Source organism: Ambystoma mexicanum, chromosome 3q (genome assembly GCF_040938575.1).
Source record: "Ambystoma mexicanum isolate Mex_15411 chromosome 3q, UKY_AmexF1_1, whole genome shotgun sequence".
In the NCBI taxonomy this organism is placed as follows: Eukaryota; Metazoa; Chordata; class Amphibia; order Caudata; family Ambystomatidae; genus Ambystoma; species Ambystoma mexicanum.
In genome coordinates this window covers 786,103,075-786,109,818 of record NC_090926.1, presented here as the reverse complement: position 1 = coordinate 786,109,818, position 6,744 = coordinate 786,103,075, and positions in this window count along the sequence as shown.

Genomic DNA, 6,744 nt, shown 5'->3' with positions numbered 1-6,744 from the left:
AACACCTCTCTTTTACAGACACTACGTGTTCAAGTGTCGAAGGAAGCAAGTCCCTCTTGAAATTTGCCCATGAAATAAGATTGAGATAAAGAGATTTGAAGCTCCACCCACTTGTGAAAAGGTATCTGTTAAGTTGCTCTGCAATGCTAATTTATAACAAAATGCTCTGCAGCCATATAGCAATATATCTAACTCACAAGGGAGTAATTTGCCGCGTTGTCTTTTCTCCTTTCATTAGGGCTATAGACTAGGGTAATACAGAAAATACCCTCCATTTCATTATTTCTTCTCCGTGGTCCACAACTACGTTCTCGGCCACAGGTAGGTGCATATTCTCTGGCACAGCTATCTAGCCATCATTGTGAGATCAATTATAAGAGACCAGACCAGTATACATTGTAATTTGTTTTTAACTTATTTATAGATTTGGCTTTTCATATGGAAGCAGGGTGAAGACGTTAAGCTCTTACTAAATCATGATTGTCCTGAAGATGGCCCAACACTGACTATTTAGACCACCGTAGACAACGATGGGACTATGGAAAAGGGGCCGAAACATATGTCGACCTACAGAAAATCCAATTGTGTGTTTTCCAATCGTCATACATATTAATAATAATTAATATGTGTTAAGAAATTGTCAATTGCCTAACCCGGATGTCACAGAATGAGCGAATTGGTATGAATGGAATGAGTGAGATATGATAAAGCCTATTAAGTGTATATTTTTCTATGAAGTTTTACTTTTAACTATTAAAGAGATTTTTTGATATTTGTATTACGGCTTCTGTATACCAACTGTCTCTCTTAAAAGACAATAGCTGTAGATTTATATGCCAGCTTTTCAGCACCTGTTCCTGTTGTGTTGCCAGACCTTGAGAGAGGGGTAGTCAGTCTGCCTTTTACGTCTTTATTCCCCTTTACTCTCCCTGTTGACAGACCTGACCCCCCGACAACAAAAAATTTGGGAGTACCCACTATTATACCTGACACTATAACAGACCTTTCACCGTGGGGCATTTATTCTGCATCACTGAGCAGCTGACTGACATCATTGCTCGCCTGCATATTGTCCAACATTTTCGGAATATGGCAAAACTATTCCGAAGCAACCATGGGAGATCCTTTGAGGAATTTTCCAACAACCATGTAAGTACAGAAGTGCAGAAGAGAAATGTAAGGGAATGAGAGTCATGTGCCTGATGGGCAATCCAGGCCTGGTCTTAGCACTGTCCACAGATCACTGTAAATTGTGTAGCCATCGCTTTTCATTAAGCTCTGATCTCCTAACATCTAAGATGGGAAGATGGCTAAAGCTGATGCTGTGATGTGCGTTTGATCTGCAGGTTGCAGGTTCAAATCCCAGCAAGATCAACTCAGTCCTTCAATCTACCGATAAAGTGAGTACCAATTTCGATTGGGTAATAATAACGATACTAATAATGCATGCAAATATGTGCTATGTAAAGCGCTTTGGATCAAAGCACTATATAAATATCAAATTACCATTCACATTATCTCCCCTACATCTTCTCTTTTCCACATCTACCATTCTCTTTCATTCTTAACAGTGTTCCTTCGGCTTCAGCCATGGAAGTATTGTGTTACATTTCCACAGTGTTATGTGTTTGTCAATTCAGTCCTGTACTTTGACATTGGCAGGTTTTTGCATTCAGGTAGCCAGAGGCAGATGGGGGTTTCTGGATAAATGAGTGGGTGGAATGCATGTACATATACCCTCACATAGCGCCTGGTGGAGGGACATTGTTGTTTGAGGTGATAGATAATGGGGTGAGATCACTAACAGGGGATTTTCTTAAGTTTGTAGAAGAATATGTATACGTTGGCTTGGTTTAGGGGTGCTTAGCTACTTGGGCTGTGCAGTCCATTGATCAATTTGGAAATGTAGCATAGTTGAGCACGCAGTAGTTGCTGTGGGCGACTACCCTTGCATCCCAGAAATGTGTCCTGCATGTAGCAGCATGTCTCAAAGCACTCTGCAAATTCAACCACCTGACCTGACCCTCATCAAACTGCATAGCCTCCCACTGCAAGCCCGTGTCATCTTCAAATCTGCTTCATCATCAACAAGGCTGTCACCCTGAAGCCTCCAAGCTATCTCACTGGGAACCGCACCATCACCAGTAGTATCCGATATACCAAAAGTAAGGACATGTGCAGACTTGAGCTCTGCCAGTGCAGGAAGGAAAGAACCAGAAGAAAGGCCTTCTCAGTCTGCTCCCCAAGACTCGGGAACCACCTCCCGGTGAACCTTAGACTTGGCCCATGTTTCTAAAGTTAAGGAATTAGCTTATGACTCTCCTCAATTAATTGCTCCAATATCTAGGTCCACACCCCCTCCCCCAACTCCCCACCATACCTGAGACTGGATGATCGGTTCCCCACTGTTTCCTCCCCCAGTTGCTTGTTGATCACTTGCTGCCACATTGCCCGGCCTTCCCCTCCCGTGTTAGCTCCCCATTCCCTTGTTTCTATCCTTACCTCATAGTATTCTTCCCCCTTGGACTGTAATTCTCTCTGTAGCTTTCCAAAGCTAGGTTCACGCTCAACAAATACCCAAATAATAATAGTAATAATAATGAGCTATTGCACATGGAACAAACCGTGGCGTCTCTATCAGTGCCAGTAGAAAGCCTTGCTCTCACCAGCTGTAGGAAATTCCAAGTATGGACTCACTGAAAGGAGGGGCCTGATGAGAACATTGTGCAGAGGAGAAAATGGTAGCTTCTACAGGTTGGTAGCCCTCTCTGGAAACCTGCAGAAGTAGGAACAGGTGTATTCAAAGCCGATAATTTGGTCCTCTCTTTAATATGTATTGGCTGCTCAACCCAGATAGGAATGCAGTCTCCCTTCCGAACACAATACGTCCTTGATTTGTACGTATCAGTGGCCCACAGGCCTGTCAGTCATTTCCTTCTTGCATAGTGTGAATCTGATAAAGTGCAAAGGTTGTCAGTCATTGGTCTTCTTCATGCTGTAAATTCCACAGTCTTGAAATTGTTGGGCACAGTGCCGGTGAGTGTGGAAGAAGTGGGGGAACAAATCAACTGTACTCCTACAGCAGTAACCGTTAGAGTGATTGTGCCTGAATGGGTGATCACACCCAAATTGGTGTTCGCATTGACCTTGCTGATGGCGGCCAGTATTAATTGGTTGAATCATAGTTTGGTGCAGGGTGTGCCTTAGGGAAATGTGATTAGCAGGTGAGAGTAAATGAGGAGGTACCGTGCTTCCATGTCGATAAAGACCCATCATTTTGGGTTCTTTAAAACAACATTACGTTTTTCCATCTTTCCACCTCTTTGCGTGTCTTTCGATATCTTTAACATCATCTTCAGATCTGTTCAGGTTCTTCTCTGATATTTTACCTCATCTTCCATTCTCTTTTTATATCTTCAACACATTTTCTATTGTCTTCTGATCTCTCCATACTGTCTTCCTGTCTCTTTTACCTCATCTCTTAATATATTTACAAAGTCTTCTCATCTTTGGCCCCAGCTGGTTTAGATGATCTTCTGCCCCTCGTTATATATCATCTTCTGGTCTCCCCTGAGTCTTCAACAATGTCTTTTGATGGGTCTTCTATCAACTTTCCATCGCTTTATTTTGTCGTCCTATCCCCTTAAGTCATCTTGCCGTCCCTTCACATTACTTTCCATATCTTTTATATCCATTTCTTTTTATACTCCATCCTTCAATCTCTTTACTTGATCTTCCAATCTCTTTACATCATCTTCTGATGATATAGATTGTCTCATCTCTTTACAAGGGGCTCTGGTCTTCAGCCGGTCTTTCTAACTCTTTAACATCCCCTTTTGATCTATTATGAAACTCTGAAGTCTTTCCTCACCTTTCCAAAATGGTAGCGCCCTCTCTCACTCACTTCCACTTTCAAAGCCAACATTGTAGTGGCCTTTCATCCTCTTGAGTGTTAGTGCTGCCTTCTTACTCATCTCATCCCAAATGTTAGTGAGCACCCATCCTCTCAAGCATTAGCACACCCCTATTAGTCATTTCAACCTAAACATTATCCTGCTCTCACACTCTTACCTCTCAAATTGAAGCATTTGTGACATCTGTACACAGATGATACCCTGCTATAACTGTGGAGTAGGGTAAATTGCCCCTGCCTTGGTCCAGTATTACAGAACCCCTTCCTCTTGACTTTTTAAGACCTGATTTAATTTTGTTCAAGGTGCTTGAAATATAAGGATGACTCTGAATCACGTAGATCTAGTTAGTAACCGTGTAATGTAAAGTTTCTTTTGCAATCAACACCCTCTTTTGAACCACAGGTCAATGATCTAGAGATGTCACCCCACATTCATGTTCTTTGGAAGGTGCTTGCCCTGTGCTTTCCGCAAACCAAATAATCCATCGCAACTGGAATCCACAGCTAACGTCAGACTGTAAACTAGTGCAAGTAGAACCACAGTGGCAAGGCCTTTGCGTAGCTACAATGTGCAGTACATGGTAGCTGCTGAGGGTCAGAGCATAGGAGGAATTGAGGGGGGCATACGTGATAACTGGCACAATGCTGATATTGGTTTGCGGCAGGTATGCGTGGTAGGACTGTGGTGACAGTATTGTGTGGAGTTATCATGCAGGAGTAGGCAAGCCGGACATGGGGCAGTTGTGGAGAAGGAGAGGGGGACCCTTCTCGAGAAACGGCAAGGAGTCAGAAAAGGACCCGGCAGGGAAGGGAGCAGCTGGATGGCTGAGCGAGCCACGGGAGCCATATTATGGAGTGGCAGGACTAACCAATGGTACAATCAGCTACAGTGGACTGTGGATTTGGGGTTCCTCACAAGGGAAGGAGATGGGTGATCATGGGGTTAGGGCATGGAGAGGGTGTAAGGGGTGAGACGGATTATGGATGAATGGGATCAGAAAGGGAAAGTGTCGGGCAAAGAGAAGTCAGGAAGGGGTGTGCAGGGTGGTCTATGCACAAAAGGAGATTAGAGATTGGGAAACTGCATTTCAATGCTTAACTTAGTTGCTTCTTCAGCCATTCAACTCTGCCTGACAGTTGAGCAGGCTGTGGGGTTTTCAAGGTTTCATAACTGCCCCGGAATGTGTCTAGGAAGCTTGTGAGAAGGGTACTAGCTGTCAAAGGCTTAGCAATGTTTCTATTGTCATTCAGGGTCTTTGCACAGGAACATGCTTATAGAAAGATTAAGCGGAAGAGTCCAGTTACCCATCTCTGAAGCCCCTGGCTTCCTCTGGGCTTGGGATATTAGAGGTGGCATCATGCATTCATCAATTGTGATTTCTGCTGCGGTGGGTCAGGCCACTGCATGCCTCATCTTAATGTGCAGTAGCACGACAACCACAAGGTTGTTAACACAATAGTTGGCAAAGGCTTTGCCCGGCAAAGGGAAATGGCTGCATTCCAAAGCCGGAACATGAACAATTGGCACGTGCTTCTAATTTGAGGAAGATCGTATAGAGTAAATCTTGCAAACGATGGCATGGACCAATAAAGCAGATCAAGGATCGAGACAAACACGCTCAACAAATCCTTTTAAAATAATTGATATACAAGTAATAAAAGTGATTTCGTGCCAAGGATGAATTTCAACATTGCAATTGTAGCTGTGACCTAGCTCTGCACCAATCTTACACGCCTTGCAGTATATATGATAAGAACTTAAAGCACTAGTATCGCGTTGCGAGACTACAGTGATTGGAACAGCGTGTCCTCCTGACAAAAAGTGCTGGCTTAACTAATATTTTACAGTTCTTTATGTCAAGACCACATAGGTCTCTTCTCGCACAATTATCACTGCCGAAGAAGCGGCCTATCATGGCAGTGAGAGGGCCACTAATGGTGCAAAAGAGATCCCAAGACGCTGCACCGTAAAATAAATAGGAAGGTATCTGGAGAGACCAGAGGGCATTGTGAAGAGATGATAGGTCTGGGGTTAACGCGCCGGTCATTCCGGCAGGATACCGGCACACTGCCCTACCGTTTCCGCCACCTGATGTCCAGGTATTGCCGGGACATTCCAGTTGGCGGAAAGGGAAGTAAATCCCCATTCCGTGGAGTCCCATAGCACTCCATGGAGTGGATTGCCGGTATTACCAGTGCCAGTGAACTGGCTGTTTTTGTGGGTGGGGCCGTGATTTACCTCTAGCTGTTGGCTGGAGGGAAATCGTGCCACTCCCTACGGCCAACCTGTAGTGTGGCAGTGCAGTCATAGTGCTGGTGATGGAATTACCGCCATTTGTACCAGCACTTTTACTGCATCGCCAAACTGCTAATGACCCCCAATGTTTTAATCCAATCTTCCAATCATCCACCAGTCTCTTACATCTTCTATCACTTAATAGGAGCTTGATAGAAGATGCAAGAGACCGGTGGATGATTGGAAGATTGGATGAAAATATAAAATACATTTATGTGAAAGAGGTGCAAGAGGATTTAAAGCGATTGAAAGACAATATAAATAGTTGATATTTAAGTGGTCTTGAAAGGGATCAGCTTAGCCAAGGTATCATCTCGGCAAGATCACAAGTTTTTGTCTGGGTTTTTTAAAAACAATAAACAGTACTATTGCCAAGCAAGGCACACACATGCACCTGTGTATTAAAGCTGTTATGGTAATTATCTGGGAAAGGGCTCCCATTCTGAGTGCCTACCTAACCGATCAGTCTGGGAAGCGCAATGCCTTCATCCTAGTGTTGCGCCCCAAAATAGGACTGAAAAACAAATACGAAGCA